The sequence below is a fragment of the Diadema setosum genome, chromosome 13 (genome assembly GCF_964275005.1).
Source record: "Diadema setosum chromosome 13, eeDiaSeto1, whole genome shotgun sequence".
Classification (NCBI taxonomy): domain Eukaryota; kingdom Metazoa; phylum Echinodermata; class Echinoidea; order Diadematoida; family Diadematidae; genus Diadema; species Diadema setosum.
Window position 1 is genome coordinate 35,538,201 of NC_092697.1, and position 20,597 is coordinate 35,558,797.

The 20,597-nt window shown below is 36.8% G+C and overlaps 1 long non-coding RNA gene across 1 annotated transcript in view; it reads right to left on the bottom strand.

Annotated features, from left to right (window-relative positions):
- Nucleotides 1–13,019, bottom strand: part of LOC140237279 (uncharacterized) — a 96,187-nt gene extending 83,168 nt beyond the window's left edge. Inside the window, exon 1 of the long non-coding RNA XR_011901825.1 lies at nt 12,847–13,019. This is a non-coding gene — a long non-coding RNA (uncharacterized lncRNA). The remainder of the gene's footprint in view (nt 1–12,846) is intronic.
- Between the last annotated feature and the right edge of the window lie 7,578 nt (nt 13,020–20,597).

Below are 20,597 nucleotides of genomic sequence, written 5' to 3' on the forward strand. Positions count from 1 at the left end.
ATCAAATGAATGCCTTTATAACACAATCATTCTCAAATTCTGCTCTATGACATACAGGTTTGTGTTCCTACATTCACACTGGTGACGGCAAACAATGTTGCAAGACATCACGTCAGTTAAAACTAAACTGTTGAATGACCAATAATATCTTCTGAGTTAACAAATTTTTAGATCCCATCACTTGCAATACACTGATGAGACCAAAAAAAAAAAAAAAAAAAAAAAAATTCCCCTTTCACTGCCAGCACACTATCATTTGCCAATGGAATGGAAACCAGGGGGCCCGTTTCATAAAACTTTTATCAGTGACAACTGCCACATTTCTATGACAAATTTGCTCTCAGCCAATCAGATGCAAGTATTTCAGTAGCTTGTCACAACTATCTTGTCACAACTACGACAACTTGTCACTGATAACAAGTTTTATGAAACGGGCCCTCTTGTCTTCTGTTCTCACATGTTGGTTACCGAACTGATTTGATACAAGAAATCTCCATCAGTTACAAAGTCCTACATACTGTCCACATTAATCTCCTCAACCATATTTTCAAAATAAGCACAGTGCAACACTGCATTACTATTTGTAACTTCTGTTTTGTTTTTAGAAGTGATTTGCAACTCATTCTACTTTAGAAACTGCATCACCATGAATAAAATTATACACATTATCAGGACCGAGTCTTGACCACAAAGCCATTAACATGCTGGCATCCTGCATAATTATATCCTATGGTCAAACTGACCCCTGAAGACCATGCCACGTTTCACCATCAAATCAATATCGAGTGTCAAGGGCGGAAAAGATGAGGAGCATTTAATATCATGTCAGAAGTCAAGTTTCAAGAACGGAGGGGAGCTATATTCTATACTACCATCCATATTTCTAACTGTGCGATTTTCCCAACCAGCAACTTTGAGGATATTGCTCGTCTTGGCTGATGTATAAACAGGATGTATCCACATCTCTCCATAGCACATGGGTTTGTTTGCTGATTTATTTTTTTTATTTTTTTTTTTGCACTCCTTTACTTTCACAAACAGTTCAGAATAACATCTCTTGCTTTTTCACACTACTACCATAAAAATGTACACATGTGTATAACCTGTGAATGTTTGGCGACAAATTGTCACCCACACCAATTACAGATACTCTCCCCCCCCCCCCCCCCCAAACACAGATGTTCAAATATGGCTGTCTATTCATAGACATTCACAAACCCTGAACAATCTGGTAAGAAATACTGGCAAATGGTATTTTATAACACCTCCACCCATGATGTTCTGATTTCTACAAGAACAGAACTGAAATAAAATGGGAACTAAATTCCATATAAGTTCACACAATTTTCTTCCCCCCCCCCCCCCCCCCAACTTTTGCTCTAGATTCTATTTTCCAATGTGAAGCCATCTGTCATGAATGAATTCACAATTTATATGGAGCTCATAAACCCACCGAAGAAATATCTATTGTTTTCTTTTGATCAGGCTAACTCGGCGAAATCTCTTAACCATATCTCTTTTTCTTTTCTTTTTTTTTTTTTTTTTGGGGGGGGGGGGGCATTGGGCACTCCAAATTCTTAAGGAAGCTTGATGTTCAACCACCTATGGCTGATATTCAGAGCAAAATTTCAGATGTTTCTGTCTTTTTTTTGGGGGGGGGGGGAGTCTGATGGAGAGAGGAAAATAAGAAAGATTCATTTGGGAGGATGAGATCACAAAACACTCCATGTAGCATTAGCATGTATCCCAAACTGCATACATTGAATCTGTTTTACGACACATGACCAGAATATCTTTCCATTATAAAGCAAACTTTAAAATGCATATAAACAGTTCAGCAGCTACTGCCCACAATGCTGGGATTCTATAGCCCATTTTATGGTGGAAATTTCAATTCCAAAGGTTACGTGCGGGCCATAAAATTCCATCCTCGCTACCAACTTGCATACTGGGCGGCAACCGTTCCTAAGAGCTTTAATACTTGAATCTACAATACTCAACTATGTCACATGGCTTTGTCACTCTGTATCACTCTGCATGTAAATGCCTTTGTGTCTACCAAATGATACAAAATGCTGTCTAGCCAACTGAACTAATCTTTAAACTCTTAAGTCTATAAGTATGTCTTTTATCATCTGTAGGAGGGGAAAGAAATGTAGAAATGGATCCATAAATGCAAACACAAAGACATTGCACTATTACATTTTGTACAGTTGGTTAGCTGACAGTCTATTGAAAAATATAAGTTTTAATCGAAGCAGTTTTAAACGAAACAGATATTTTTCCAATTTTCTATCCCATGACAAGTCCTTCCCACACCCCCCCCCCCCTCCCCCACCCATGAAATAATGCTTGCAAAAGAAAGGGTGGGGGCAACAGAACATACAAGGCTATCAACACAATGAATATAGGTACATGCACTTGAATGCACTGCTACTCAATAAAGGCTACCGAGTATGTGTAACATTGCCACTGACAACCTGTTCCCACACTTGGCGCACTGTATTTCAGTATTTCTACGCCCGGTTGCACCTTTCCATCACATTTTCTATTACCAGAGTTTGATCTTTGTTCTCAGTCATTGGTTGGCATGAGAATGTTCATTCTATGCACTTCGCATGGCCTTTCCTTACCCTCCCCAAGTTTTCCTCACCCTTACCCCTCCCCCCCCCCCCCCCTTACACAGACACTGCACACCATGCATGCGTGCATGATTGAAACCGTCACACAATGAAGCAAAGGGGCCCTGATGTTTGCGTCAAAATGATTATTCTTTCGTATTGTAGCGAGCACAATGTAGTTTCTTCTCGGTGAACAAGGTGATTTCAGCTTGGGCATTATGATTTCTGTATCAGGCAGATTGAAAATCATGTATTGTCAACACAGTCACTATCAATGTTAACACCAAGCTCCTTTGCTTTGCATATCATTACTTTCGCGAGAAAAAATGAGGGAAAATACCAGGCCTACATGCCTATGGCACTAGAATTCCACAAGATAATAACAATCATATGTTAGCCACAAAAAAAAAAATGTAATAACCTAATTAGGATAGAACAGGAAAAAAAAACAAAGAAAAAATGAGAAATGATAATGAAATTTGCAGAAGTATAGGAGGCAAAAAACTATGGTAGCAATTTCATCCATTCCAGCTATAACCTTCTACCTAATTTATAAGGGCACAGTCTTTCTTTTGTGTATTTCTAGCCCTAAACCCAGTCAAAATGCAGAGGTTATCAGTGTTATGACTAGAAGCTTTTGACATACTGACTGCCCCAGAAACTTCCACTTGATCAGTTACTTTTCCATGTTCCATGGAGCAATCATTCTGGTACACTCCTTTTAAAGATCATACTCTGTTATAATACACTATTTCTCAGAGAAAACTTTCAACTAGACTGGACATTCTTCTATGACATGTGCACCAGTGCACACTAAGCCAATGGAATTAAGAATTTAATCCTGCTCTCCTCAAATGTTTTTGTAGGTTGCGCATGCAGTGTGGCTTCACTAAACTGTCTCTTAATGGGTGGAGGGTAGGATGCTCTGAATTTTTCTGCTGATCCATCAAAATTCAGCTCATCTGTCGTCATTTTTCATCACGATGTCTCCCACCTATCAACAGGTAGAGTGCAAACTACGAATCTGAGCTTCATAAAATCGGCTATGTCTCTAGTGTGGTTAGAATGACAAAAATGGAGGGATTTCACTGAGTTTGTAAATACCTCTAGAGGCATCCATGAGCTTAGGAGTACACTGTAATGATTTGCAAAACAAAAACAAAACAAAAAATCGTACAAGTAACTCTCAACATGTAGTTGACCCTTTTTCCCCACTTCTGATTCTTCCAAGTGCCAGCAGATCAAGTTTATTCAAGAATCCATCAATTTGAGAGGTTGGTCCCAACTGTGATGGATTTTTTCCCACATAAATCGGGACAGCTTTGAGACAAAAATCAAACGCATCCATGGATTAGGAAGTCCCCAGTACTGATAGGCAAGGTTACCCAGGGTGCCAAGTACGAACCCATCTGTAAAACCCATCACTCTAGCTTCTTGCCGAAAGTTGTCTCGAGGGATGAAAAAATATTATATCTCGGAGCAGGATTGGCAAACTTCAAACGACTCTGCCAGATGTCGGAGAGTTGAACCAAATCATGACTATCATCCTTCAAGCGAGGGAAAAATTATGTGCAGGGCAAAAAAAAAATGACCATCCAGAACATGCGCTGGTTTGGTGTGGCATAGGCAAATATCTTGCCAGTCAGCACTCGAGGAATCGGCAGGTTTCAGCCCAGACAACTCGTTGTGAGCAGTAATCATTGTGCTGTGACTCACTATTTTGGCAGGAGCATAATACAGGGGAAAGATTTTCACATTAATGTTTATATCAATCACTTACAAATAGGTCCGAGTTGTGAAGATATATCACATATGAATCAGGTTTTTTGTTCAGTTTCTGCGAAAAGCTCTTTGGAAAACTCCCAACATTTCCTACAAAATACTTTTTTTTTTGTTATGAAATTTTGTGATCTACCTGAAGCTTCTAATATCTGCATGTCTACAAACTATCCATTGGACTAGCGAGTTATACCTCTCTCTGAAGGATAAACTTCTCCGCACAGACTGTCTATTTGTGATCAAATTACTTGCAAGTGTTCAGTTAAGGATGGTCCAGTTCATAGAAAACCTACATGGGTAATGATTCATGTGCTATTGCATACGGTTACAAAAATTAAATCCCTTAATCAAACTAGTGTATGATGATCACTTGACAGCTCTCCAAAATGCTTTCAATCAATCTAAGAATTAAGAAATTGAGAGAGCGGGGTGGGGGGGGGGGGTGGGGGGAGGAAAGCAAGGAGAGAGAGGAAAAAATACACTTTTATAGAGGAACTTTTATGGGGCGTGGGTCATTACAATCAATGCAATCAAGTCAATGTGGACACACAGTTGCGTGATCACATTTTCACATGAAAAGCTGTGAGACGTTCCCAAGGAGTCATTTATGTACCCCCCAAAAAAGAGAAAAAAATGAGTATCTTTTTACTATCAGCATACAAATGGCAAACAAAGAAGGGGTTGGGGGAGGAAGGAGTTCGATATTCAATAGGGATTCAGAAACTATGTGATCAGTTGCCATGCACAGCGGCACCCAGACTGTGGGCAAACAAGGAGTTGTGGTACTAAGAAGAAAAGGAAAAACTGCCACGAATGTGCGCCATTGACAGAGGTATGAGACGCAAAACTACCCTCTGCCCGGATCCTCCATGCGACACAACTGGTGCCGCGTAAAATCATTGGGCCTGGAACAGATCCACTCGACTGCGCCGTGCCGCATCGGGGGTAAAACTTCCCCAGGTGTACTGATGAAGCACTTTATCATGTACATCAAACAACAGTATTTTTGCGTGGGTTGCAGGTTCTATTCAACATTTGCACAGACTTGGCACTTGGAATACACTATTCAAACTCTGCTGCGAGTTTTGCTTCAGAAAAAAAAAATGAGACCCTAAAAAAATGTATAATCTTCCTATTCAAGACTATTGTGCTGTTATGCTGTGGTGCTTACCAATGTGACTTCTACACATTTACGCATCCTGAACTTAAAAAAAAAAAAGACAAAAAAAAAAAAAAATCATCATCCCATATACCTACATGTAGCAGTAAAATATAAGAGGTATGCAAACATTTCTTGCAAGGTTTCTTCTACTGGTACCTTATATTCACTCGGTATTGGTAACCGACTACTGAAAAAACAGACCGTCACACTGACTGTATAAATCTGTCTACAGCCAGATATAAAGTGTTTCCTACTCACAGGGACACCTGAGAGCTCTTCTTTTGAAAATCATAACATGACAAAGAAGGCATGGTTTTGTGTCAGCATTTCATTTTTATTCTTTCTTCTTCTTCTTCTTCTTTTTTTTTGGTGGGGGGGGGGGGGGGGGGAGAGGGCTGATATTTTGACAATCATATTTTGCAAATGGTTGAAAGTAACCAGAGCACAGGTATCAGTTTCTTGTGAGTGACCCCCTCCCCCTCCCTGAGCTGCTATCCAAAACTACCCCTCATCCCTCTTCCATCCTCCTTGGACCTCAACAGACATTAAAAAGTAATAGGCTCTGTTTTAAAGCCTTTCAAACTACGTAGCTACTTAGACAAGGTCCGGTAGCATCCGAGTATCATCTTTTGCTACCCTGCCTGTTTAAAATGGTCTCTGCAAAATGTTGCTCAGCGGTAATACTAATTTGAAAGGCTCTGATAAAACAGAGCTTGTAATCTCCTGTTTTACTGTCAGAGGCAACAAATTTTGTTCTCCGGACGATACTGCAACATTGCCACATTAGGGTCTATTAAGACAGGGCTATAGAGATGTAGAATGTATGATTTGTTTTCACTGTCAATTTTGCCTTGGGCTTGTCTGAAATTAACTTTTGGTGTTTTCATAAAAACTTTAAGCTCTACTGGCCTGCGGAGTCCTGTAGATCACAAAATCCACTTCAGAAAACGGGCAAATCACAAGGAAGAACACAACGTAAGGCCTGGAAAACCAAGAGACTAATACTGTGCCAACTGCATCATCCTGGGGGGCGTTTCATCGAGTTCGTCGGAGGTTTTCACCGACAAATTTGCTATCAGCCAATGAGAAATAAGGATTTCAGTAGCTTTTAACAGTTGTCAGTGTAAATCACTGGCAAAAAGTTTCATGAAACGGTCCCAAGTTCAACACTGAAAAACACCGACTAATCAAAAGTGTATACTCTCATATTAAGTAGTACCTAGTCTACTATAAGTAGTAGACTGGAGTCTTCCATAAAGGAAATTCACTGCAATTTCCATTGCACAACCAAAGCATAATCAGAGACCATATGAAATATTTATAATAATTACTTCTCTACTCGCAAAAGAGTACCTTGATCTTATGTTGGTTATCAGATCTCATAAAATCCATTAATAAAGGGAATTTACTAACATCCACACCAAAGATAGTATAGATAATAAGATACGAAGGCGCGCGATAACAATGGACACAAAATGGCTTCCCTACATGACGATACAAAAGAGAGCTAAGTACAAACTCAGTACACCTAGGAACATCATTCATTTCCAAAGGTACTGGTATTTTTATTATCTTAAAAAGATTTAAAAATTATAATTAGCTTTTTTTCGATTAAGGGGATTATTTTGAAGAACGAGATTTTAGAGTAATAAGGATTATTTCGTGGAGGTAAAAATTTGGCAACAACATGATCTCACAATAAACTAGAAATGTCGCTATGGCGACTGGTATGCCTCCGCCATAATGCATGATTTTCCCAATAGGTCTAGATAGTACATGTGGACACTGTGTGATTACATTTTCACAAAATTGGCAAAATATTGGAATGACAAGTTTGTCACAAATGTGTTGAATGTTCACCTTCCTTGACGTAGGTTTAATTGGATGAATAGGAGAGCATGTATCTAGGGATTTAAGGACTTTAACTTGACTTTGAACCATTCATACATTTAGGCATTGAGTAATTTTCAAGGAACAGGTGTGGAGAAAAAGTGCAATTTCTGAATTGAATAGTAAATTGTTACCATTTTCATCTGGCCCTTGACCCTAAAATTCATGAGATAATTACTTTCAGGTAGAACATGCATAATATGTACTAAGTTTCAAGGTAACTTGAGCCACTTCCGAGATATTGAGGAAAAAGTTAGTTCAGCACTTTCAATTGATCTTTGACCTTTTGACCTTTGAGGCAAAAAGAGAAAAAAAAAACTTTCCAGAGAATTTCTATTAGGTTACACATGCATACACCAAGTGTAAAAAAATAACCCTGCTGGCATTGCATAAATATGAGGGTAATAGTAAAATTTTGAAGTCTTGCACTTGACCTTTGACCCCTGACCTTTGACCCCATGAACCCTACATTCTCTAGATAATCAGTCAGTACATGTATATACTATACGTTCCATGAAGATACATGTACCTTGAACAATTTTCCAAGGTACAGAGAAAAAAAAGAAGTTTTAATATTTCTACTTGACCTTTTGACCTTTGACCTTTGACCTCATGACCCAAACTTTCACCAGAGAATCTTAATTGGGTAATACATGTATACACTAAGTTCCAAGAAAATATCTTCAGGCATTCAATAGATATGGTGGAAATAGTGAAATTTTATGTATTTGACCCTGACCTTTTGACCTTTGACCTCATGACCCAAACTTTCACCACAGAATCTTAATTGGGTAATACATGTATACACTAAGTTTGAAGAAAATATCTTCAGGCATTCAATAGATATGGTGGAAATAGTGAAATTTTATGCATTTGATCCTGACCTTTTGACCTTTGACCTTTGACCTCATGACCCAAACTTTCACCAGAGAATCTTAATTGGGTAATACATGTATACACCAAGTTTCAAGAAAATATCTTCAGGCATTCAATAGATATGGTGGAAATAGTGAAATTTTATGTATTTGACCTTGACCTTTTGACCTTTGACCTTGAGCATGTGCACCCAAAAGTTGATAGGCACAACTTCACCCCCTAATACACATACATGCCAAGTTTCATTAGGATACCTCAACAGGTTTCGATAGTTACCTTGTCCACAAAATTCATTACGGACGGACGGAAGGACGGACGGACGGATGGACGGACGGATGGACGGACGGATGGACGGACGGAAGGACGGACGGACGGACGGACGGAAGGAAGGACGGACGGACGGAAGGAAGGACGGACGGACGGACGGACGGACGGACAACCCGAAAACATAATGCCTCCGGCACCACTTCGTGGCGGAGGCATAAAAACGCTTGATAAACAACAACATCTGCAAAGACAGCGCGTCTCAGGCAAAGACACACATCACCTGAGACGCGCTGTCCCTAAAGCCGCTGCTGTTGTTTATCAAGCGTCAAGGCAGCGCGTCTCAGGTGATGTGCGTATACGCTTGAAGACCGCGCGCTGTCCATTTCTTTTGTACAGGATTAGCGCGCACTTTCGTGTCTTATTTATTAAGCGTCTTTGATCCACACAAAGAAACTCGTCAAGACAAATCTATAGTTTGATTGAAAACATACCAAATCTACTTATGCAAACTAACGTGTGATATACATGTAAATTCACTTCATATATAAGTCAATATGTTCGTTTTTCTATTTGCTTTTCTTTTGGGTGGCTTGGTGTTGTTGTTAGGGTTTTTGTGGGGGGGGGGGGGAGGTGGTAGTATCAAGATACTTGTAGAAAGTGAAGTGTCATGACTGGCAACCTTTTCTGATGACTTTACAGAGCTATACCAAAAACAAAACATAACAAATCAAAACAAACTCTAGTGAGTACATGTAGGTCTATTGCTTCATTTGTGCCATAATATTTATCTACAGTAGCAGGACCCTCCGACTTGAGAATTGATTCTACAATTCTATTTTTTTGTGGACTGATCATTCAAAATTATAGCTCAGTAAACTATGATTTCAATACAACAGCACATGTAGAATGAAATGAGTTGTTCCACTTGGAATATGAAAATTTGTTTGCTTCTTGCACTACTTGCCCTTAGAGAAGTCAGACCGAGTGGTAAAGGTCATTATTATTATTATTATCATTATTATTATTATTATTATTATTATTATTATTATTATTATCGTTATTATTATCATTATTATTGACATTATTATTACTATTATCATTATTATTATTATCATTATCATCATTATCATTACATAATATGCAAATGTTTGGGGCATGACAATATTGTCCTTGCAACATTGGTAAATCCTGGTTTGAGGATTTTTTTACAGTACATGGCAGGAGCTATGGTGTCATCATGTAATCTAAAAATTATGTGCAGGGTATTCTGAAAGTCTTTGACACGAAAACAAAAAGTTTGTTTGTTGATAGTACAACATTACTATTCTAAAGCTTAATATGGTGAGAGCTAGTGTCATAATTTTGAGCTAAAGAAGGGACATTCCAAATTGTAGACAAAATTCCATCAAAATTGTAGGCAATATTTGGTTGTTTATATCTTTTTTAATACAATACAATAAACAAATCTATTGATATGATGACACCATGCACACAACTTTAGAAAAAAACTTTTTTTAATCAAAAAAAGTTGTAGTACGGTAGCTATAGTGCCATCATTTCAACTGAACACAGGATATTCCAAAATAGTCTTCAAAGACAAAACAAAAACAAGACAAACACACACAAAAACCTGAATGTAGTACATATCACTTGAATCATTTCTGTATAGCATGACGGGAATTTCTGACACAAAGGAATAACACTGCCATAGCACAAACACTATGATCTACAAGGTATACAGTACAAGCCAGTGCCATTAAAACTGGGATCAAAATCACACTCAAACAGATGCATGTTAACACACAAAAGATCACCTACAAAGTACATGGTACATATTTTCAATACTGTAAAGACAGGCCTGTAAATGAGTACTTGATATTCTGAACCTTCAAGCATGGTTGCATTACTTGCACTTATTGTGCATACTTTTTCTAAAAGTGCTCAGTAACATGACATGAAACCAAGACAGAAGCAGTACAACAAAAGCCCAAGCCACAGTCAGAAGAAAATGGCTGTTACAGCATATACAATATCACAGACGAGACCTCTACTTGTCATACAAGAGATCACATAATCACAGGAGCTAACGTATCACTGAGGAAAAAGATAAACTTATGAAAGACTAGTATACTGGATAATCACAATATTTTTAAGGGTTCTTTATTACCATATCCCAACTTGTGTATTGTTCTAATCATTGAGGTGGTTTTGTTTTTTGTTGTTGTTGTTGTTTTGGGGGGTTTTTTTATCATTATCATACCTGTTCCTTAAACTCAGGCACAAAATCACTAGTCTTGATGCTAGACTCCTAAAATATTGCTGAGAACGATGAGTTATTTCTGTTATGGTGAAGACTTGGCAGGAATCAAAGACGGCAATGCAGAAGAAACCATGTATTTCATCTAGACCGATAACTATATCAAATGACTATAAGGTACAAAGCATGGAGTTACAATGCGTTTCTTCTTCTTCTTTTTCAGTGAAAGTGCAACAACCTAAACTAATAATGATGATAGATCAGACTTGTCAACTATCAAAAAGTATGCCATATCCTGTATGAATCAGCAATTTGGTCTTTTCACTATGATTCTAGACATTCCAATGCTGGTACATCATTCTGAGGGAAATTTTGGTTTGTTGTCGTCAAACGTTGGACTTTTACACTTTGCCAGTAAAATGCTTTAGGCCCAGTAAGCACATCTTCCAGCACTAGAAATTGTTGTGGCTGTAACTCCAATATCGCACAGGTGGGACTATTAAAGCTTGCTTGTACCACTTTGCACAAAGGATGTAAGCACTGTCATTCCTTTCCAAATATAATGACCAAATTCAAATATCGAGTAATATCATAGCAGGACTAGCACAGAATTACTCATGTAACACTGTCACTTGCAAGAGATTGACAATTGAGGCTTATAGAACCTATACAAAAAAGTAGCAATTACGGTACTATACATTCACACATCTTTGTTTGCTCAGCCGCACTTAAACATAGCAGGTGTTTCACACAGAATGTAAGTGATCTTAAAAATTCAGATCCATTTCATAATACAATGTATGGTACCGGTATACCGTGTCTTCAATAATATTGTGAGTTCCACATTAAAATGAACATTTTGTAGACTTTTTTACATGCAGCCATTATACAAAATTAAATACATGTAGGCCTATGGGGCAAGGGCATTTTCTGTAAAATGTCATTAAAATTTACCACAGTACGTACCATTTGAAGTGGATTCTGCTCAAAACATTAAATAAAACGAACGGAACAGGGAAACCAATGCAAATGGCATTAAAAGTAACATGGTTTGTTCTGGTAGATAAATCTACCTAGATTTTAAGTTGCTCAAAACTTTTAAAATTGACTTAACTTCTTTGTGAAACATCTCCCCTGTTGTAAAGTCCTATCAAAGCTTATGGGGGGGGGGGGGCACAAGGATTAACAAAACTGCTGCCAGTCAATACGTTTTATAATTCACATGGAACTTGTCGCCATGTCCATGGCCTGGATCATGTCATCACATGTACACACACTACAAACACCACAGTTCTCACAAGCCAAGCATTGTAGAAGGAATAGACATTTACAATGTATATCAGTTGAAACAGATGCACATCCATATCCATGCATATACAAAAATGCACACAACCAAGTGTTGTGGTCTATGCCTTTCTTTCCTTGTGTACAGATCAGACAAAATCTTTACGCAATGACCCCTGTGATGGGGCATAACAACGTTCAGGCTTCGTGCCGTCCAGGCCTAGCCACGCTGTTGTGATCAATAAACGACTGTGTGACCTAGCCCGAAAAATCTCGCACGCAGCTCGTAATGGACTGTAGGACCTACTACTGTATATCGGAAGATATATCCCTCCTTCACAAGCACGGACCACAAGGAAAACGTACGTGTCTTAATCTTACGAGAAACATATCACTATCTACATACATAATATTCTTTTTTCAGATAACTAAGATTATACAACTACCACCAACAGAAGATTATTATGCCCATGAATGATGACGGCAAGTATTCAATGAGACGCCTAGTAGGGTTGCCTATGCGAAAATGTGCTGCGCTGTGGAAATGGATGGTGCATAGAAGCGCACAATCTTCCACGATCTAAGCATCATTCATGTCCACGAGGCAGTTCACAATTTGGAAGGGCGCACGTAAGAAGCCATATTCTGATAAAACTGAGGGTCTTGAAGATGGGTAACTTTATTTTTCCGTTCCACTACATGTTACTCACCCGTCCATTTCTCAAGGAATGAAGAAGAAGTGTGATCAGGACAGAAATGTAGAGAAGAGGAGATGATAGAAGCTACAGATCAGTAGAGCTACAGACTGAGGCAGGTAGTTGAAACATGAACGGGTTACGTACTGATGATGTGCGAAGTATAATGAGTACACACACTTATCCACACACAACGTCCCAGCGCAGTTACGCTTGTGTCTACACAGTGCATTCGATACGTTATACGGGGGCACGGATGCTATGTAAAGGGACGATTTCGCTGGCGTGTCGGCGGGATACGCGTACGATTCGTACGCACACGCTCGGAACGTTCGCAGCAGTAAGAGGGCAAAATGAAAGGGGGGGGGGGGGGTAGAAAAAAAGCATGCTTCTTTCGCTTTGCTGCATACACAACATGCAGCATCGAGCGAGCGCGCGGCATTGTCGTCGATGTATGGGGATTTCGCCATTTCCCGCGTTCTCCAGTTTCCATTCAAAAATGGCGGTGCCCAAGCTGCTGTCACTACCCCGAGATACAAAAGATGACGATCGCTTTCCCGGTATAAATTGTAGCCAACCACGTATCGATAGCGAATTTTCGTACGATGATGAGTATAATCGTAACTGAAATAAAAATTGAAACAATAGGAACAATAGGGCCTATATACCATGACATATAGGCCTATAGTGTGTAACTTGGAACCAAACTGTTTAAATACATAACGACTCTTTTCTGTGAAAAAAACACTTTGTTTTAATATTTTGTTTTGATTTACTTTGCTTCACTTAATTTTACATTCTATACTTTAATACAGGCTTCCATGTCTTTGTTTTATAATATTATGTCATTTTACCACGTAATGCATGGACTTGAGGAAGAAAATCCGTGCTGGCTGACTTAGAATGAAATGAATATATTCGTCGACATATTGGCATACACACACACACACACACAACATATACATACTTGTATGTAGGGCCTATGTTTGTGTGCATATGCAGCGTGTGCGTGTGTGTGTGTGTGTGTGTGTGTGTGTGTGATTGCATAGGCCTATATACAATGTAAATGTATGTATATATATATGAATTATATACATATATATAACATATAATATATATATATTATATAAATTGTATATATATATACATACATACTGCTGAATTCCTCATACACATTTTGAATGTATATTCCTTGGATCATGTAGAATTATAAATCTATTAAATGTGAGGGGACCTAATGCAGTGAGGATTTTATTTTATACCTTTTATTTTCGTTTTGGTCTTTTTATTGCATGCTAATTTAGAATGATCCAAAATTGTATTGTATTGTTCCACTAGTCAAGGCACTGAAATACGCAAGAACAGCCACACGGATGTTTGAAGTACACATTTTCTTCAGCACTATCAAATAGCCTGTATGTAAATTCTGATATTTCAGCTACCCGGCATCATTGCCACGTTTATCCATCCATTCATGTTCATTTTCATGCCAATATGAATGTATATAGCAACCGAATTTACTGAAAGTAAATGGAAGAAAAGCGTGTCGGTTTCATATTCAACGTCTGATGATTATTCATGGAGAGTCGTGAGATCCAAATCCGTCGATAATGGTTTAGCATATCATTTATGATTATATGATACTAGTATAATCTGTTTAACGAGTAAGACGAGTGTCTTAATTTGTAAATTGTAATTTGCATTTTTTTTTTCGAAAATAGCTGTCGTTTATGACGTTCTGCTTTTGTTTGTTTCTTGTTGTTATTTCTTTTTTCTTTTTTTTTTTTTGGTTACATGTGAATTATTTCCGGATGATATCTAGTACACATTATGTCCCAAGTGACCCGCGTCTTACAAGTCCTGCTTTTCAAAGGGCCACCTTTTCTCATTCTAATACTTATGTGTGTGTGTGTGTGTGTGTGTGTGTGTGTGTGTGTGTGTGTGTGTGTGTGTGTGTGTGTGTGTGTGTGTGTGTGTGTGTGTGTGTGTGTGTGTGTGAATCCTTCAAGTGTACTTTGATATCTTGGCTATTTAATGAAATCATATGTATAACTTGTTATACTTCATAATACTTTTATTTTGTATTTTGTAGAAAACGATCAAATAATGATTGTATACTTTGTTTTTGTATTGTTTCTTTGTTACTTTATTGTGAGCGAATGGAATGGAAATAAATCTCAATTGAAGCAATCGAATCTACTGGTTTGTGTGTATGTTATAATTCAGACTCGATTATAATGTGTGCATTATGTGTTACATTTTGTACTCTATGATGCCTTGATGAAATCTTGTTTTGTTGTTTTTTCCTAGAATGGATAATAAAAGCATTACAGAAAAAAAAAATAGGACTTTTGTTCTTTTCCTTTGGACTAACATTGAGTAGAGTAATGTTGCCTGTACAAAATATTAAAGGAAATAAGGCCTTTCTAAGGCCTATGTACATGTCATCCTATGCAAGTCCTGCAGTGTTGCGTGTATTTTTTCAAATCCATTATTAAATTCATATCAATTTGTATTTATAACGAATTCATCTTACAATAGTAACAAGAGGTATAACTATATCTTATAGTCTCTATTGAAACGTTCAGAGAAGGATGGTGTTGAAAAAGAAAACATAAATTATTCGAAAAGCAAGGGATTCATCCATTCACTTATACAAAGGATGATACTTCTTTAAGTTATCAAGAACAATGTGATCACATTGTAAGGGCGCTCCTACCAACAAAAAAAAAACCAAACAAACAAAACAAAAATGAACTGAACTGAATTGTTGCATTGGTATATCATTATATATATATATATATATATATATATATATATATATATATATATATATATATGTGTGTGTGTATATATATATATATATATATATATATATATATACATATATATGTATGTATATATATATATATATATACATATAATTATACATAAACCCCATAGAACAGGACCAACATGGGAAGAATCTAATATCTAATAATGTGTCAGAAGAATCTTATACCTTCACGAAAATCATTTGAATGACACTTAGCAAAAAAAAAAGAATAGTAATAATTGTATACAACATTGATGTGAATGCTACACCAATTGCAAGCAAACTTACACCCACACAATAAATCGTATCTTTTCATCACACAGACCTCATGAGGTTTATTGTCACATAATTTCCATTATCAAGACGTTCGTAATTTCCTCTCACGGAGCAATCATCGAGTGCAAGAGAGTGGTTCACAGTATACAATTCGTTTTTCCCTCTAAACATAACTTTGTATTTTGCCGGTATGCAAGTCTAAAATATCTTCATTTGTCAACTATCATTTATCTTTTGCACAGTTGAATGTATGCTTATAATATAATTCCTGTCCAATATTCTGTGTGGTATGTTTTGTTGGGAAAAATGAAAATAAATGAATTGAATTGAATTAGAAATATGCATCCTTTATTCTTTTTTTTATATCGTTGTACACATATGACGTCACAAGCCATAGTAGTCTTCTCATCCAGCCGTGACTGAACAGAAACTTCAACAATTCATAACTTTTGAATGGATTGCCCGATTTTCCTCAAACTGTCACTGATGTGTTCTACTAATATTGCTGTATTTCATACTTAACCCACATGTCTATAAAGGTGAACTCGTCCTTTAACTGAGGCATCGTATAATATCCATCATCAACAGATTTTAATCGACAGTTTACCCTCTGTAAATTTTTCATTGTAATCTTTATACAAACATTATATATAAAATTATTATTGTTAACAAGACTATCTTTCTTATATCATATCAAAATGAAATGTGAGGCAACCGTCTTTTAATTTCTTTTCCAATATACATTGTACCTCTGAAGGATTTTGTTTATTTGTGCGTTTGTTTGTTTTTGTATGGTATAAGTTGCATCAGCAATGGGCACAGGTTGCGTATGCTAGAATTGGCGGCAATTTCATTAGAGGCTAAAAAATGTTAACGTCCTCTCATTCTTGTGCAAAACCGTTTGCCGTTCTCTGGTATAGTATAATCTTGGAGATATGTGAACACAACCGTGTGTGTGTGTGTGTGTGTGTATGTATGTGTGTGTGTGTGTGTGTGTGTGTGTGTTTGTGTGTGTGTATGTGTGTCTGTGTGTTGAAGAGAGGGATAGTATGACTTCACGAAGGTAAATTGAGGGAACTAATGCATTTGAATTTCATATGTACAGATGACTGTAATCTAAAGCTGACGAGAACCTGTTCCTTCTAAAAGCTATGCATCATCCTGGTTGTACAATGATACGAAGTATTGCTATAACTTCTGCAGGTTTAAGCTTTTATTTTTCGTCTTGAATTGCCCCGTGTCCTTCTCTCTTCCAACCTTTCTCCCTCTCCTGAGCTCTCTCTCCCTCCATCCATCTCTCCTTCTCTCTCTCTCTCTCTCTCTCTCTCTCTCTCTCTCTCTATATATATATATATATATATATATATATATATATATAATCATATACTATATACTATATACTATATACTATATACTATATACTATGTACTATGTACTATACAAAGTTGATATGAAGCACTAGTGTTTGATCGCAAAACGCGTTAAGCGCCATTTTTAAACATTGATATTTTTAAAGTATATCCATCATAGGATAGAGCAAAATAAAACCTCATAGAGTTATACCTCACTAAATCTTGTTACACAAGAAAGAGTATCATTGAAATGATTAATAATATTCCATATTTTCCTTGTTTTTGACGGTTTTAATATCAAATGTCTCAAATTAACAAGAATAGAGTTAACTCGTTTTACGATAAAACCCTATTAACAGTTAACGTAATATCGCAGAAATGAACTTAGAAATTCCACCAGGAAGTCGTAGGACAGACAGTGTGATAATTTCCATCATTTTTCACCAGATTGCAAAACGAAAGTATGATGGCTGTATTGTTGTTGTCCCTTCCCCATCCCCTTCTGCCCTGATCAAGCAGAGAGGTGCGCCCATGCAGTGCAGAGCGCCGTATAGTGCTCCAATGTTGCGGTGAATTTTAAATTTCGATTTCTGATAATTCCCTCCTATCCCTCACCACAGAGAGAGAATAGATAACTTAATACACAATCAGAATTGCATATGGTGGATCGTTTGATGTTATCATAGAACAATGTAATTTTTATGGTGATCATCTCTCAAATTTCGCTGTGTTTGCACGAATAAGAGCTCAATATCATTAAACTCTTAAAAGGAAAAAAAATGAATTCCGGGTACCTGCATGACAAAGCTTCCGCACATTCTGGGGCACCGAGCGACGCACATATCGATTTCACCTGTTGGTAGATTTCGTCTGGCGATGATCATCGATTATTTAGTGGGTCGTTCCAGGCTGTTAATGAGACAACGAGGCTCTACATACAGCTGCTGCTTATGAGCATTACAGTCACATACTACTAAATGAGTATATCGAAAATACATGTATAAAATATGTGTCTATATCCATATGATATGCGTGTATATAATAAGTATCATTATATTCAAGATTATTCGTATCTTTAAACATAACTTACATTTCATTTCGTAACAGAGTACATAATAGAACAATAATCAAACCGTAGAGTAATGGTATATTGTGAAGAATACTAAAATGACCAAAGAGAATAATATATATATATATATATATATATATATATATATATATATATATATATATATATATATATATTCTATAAATATACATATTTCATTTCATTTCATTTCATTTCATTTTTATTTCATTTCCAACCAAAGCATATAATATGACAATTGCATATAAACTAATTAAGTACAATGTTACTTTTGTATGTCCAAATGAAATTTAAATACACGTCATTTGTTTACATAAAACAATAAACATACTTTAGTTGAAGAAACACACATATCATATAATGTGTTTTTGTGCATACGCGCATGGGGATAAATGTGGGAATCTATTACATTATCATGTGACATATATAGAGACCACAGAGGAAGGATGGAGGAAAGAGATTCATCCTGGTCGTTACCTCATACGTGTGCGTATTTCTCCACACTTAATCCACTGCTTATTAGCGAGCCAAATCGGTCACAAATCATTTAATCCTGAAAACAAAAACAAAAAATCCATCTCGCAGCTAACCGGTATATCGTGAGCGGAAGATAGGTGTAAGTGGGCCTTAGAGAGATCGTAATGGCGTTACCGAGGCGCCACGGAGAGTCAAAGAGAATTTTATAGTCACAGTCAATTTAAACGAGGAACCACGTCTTTGCGATAGATATAGGAACACTATAGTAAGCATGTAAGGGGTTAATGCGGAGCACATATTGTAATAATATCACGATGTACACAGAACTGACGCAATTAACCACCAAAGATGATTTTTTAATCTTTATCTGCATTTTTTAGTTCAATTGTCTCTTCTATCCCTGTTGGGGTATCAGGGTTCAACAGGCTTCTTCCTATAGTACATGCACTCGTGGTTCAACGAGTCTCACTCTTTGAATGAAAATTATGAAATTTAATGTCGCTCCAACCTGAGTTTTGTCTTCAACACGTCCTGTCTTCGACAGCTTATGTCTTTACCTTAGATACTTCCAAGATCTTTATTGGTTTCATTCTCAAATTATACATAAATGAACAACCCATTCTTTATTAAAAGTAAAACATATACAAAATTGCAGTTGGGAACAAAATAACATCATTTTGCAGGATCTACTTCCATAATCTCTCACTTTAACATCCACAATGCGATAAATCAATTAAAATCCCACTAACTAAACGTTAACGTCGACAATGGCATGGTTTGTGCAAGTTGTGGAAATAAATGAAATGAAATGAAATGAAATGGGGACATCGACAATGGTGATATAACAAAATGTGAAAAAAGTACGTTAGACAACACATTAATGAAATATTTATAAAAAGCCCTATCACCCTTCCCCCAACAAAACAAATCGTTATTTGTCAGTAATTATTCTGAATTTATTCATCAGACCATATACATTCTTCCAATCTATCCTATTTTTTCGTTTTTGTCAATCTTTTATTCTTATTTCTTTTTCTTAAAAACAATATATAAATTAAGTCATGACATTGAATATAACACGAATTTCATTATGATAACATCAATTCCACATTGTCAACATTACGAATGAAAAAGAAAAAATTTTGAACATAAAATCTTTCTTCCTTCTCCCTGTCTAACGCATTTTTTGTCAATCTTTTATTTTTCTTTCTTTTTCATATAAACAATAATATACAAATTAGCTGATTGCAATATAATACAAATTTCATTATGACATCGTAAATTCCACATTGTCAATATTACGAATGAAAAAGAAAGAATTTTGTGTGTAAAAAAGGATAAAGAAAAGGCAAACACATCAAAGAGAAGGGAACAAGGCACCCCCACCCATGTCCAGTGAACCCGCTCAAATCCTACATGCACAGCACACAACTCGTACACACACACACACACACACACACACACACACACACACACACACACACACACACACACATACACACACAAACAAACAATACCACATTTGATCTCTTGTTTCCTCATTAACTCTCCCCTAACCACCATCCTATAGCCTATTGACTATGTATGTTGGTGACGGTAGTGAATTAGTTAAAAGGGAAAGCAGACCCTGGTATATAGTCGTAATCTATGGTAAATTGAAGCGTAGAGTCTGGCGACAGGTGTTTTACACACATGAAAATCATCACCCGAAAGCCTTCGAAACATATTCTATTCTTGACTGCAAGCATGCGGAAAAAAA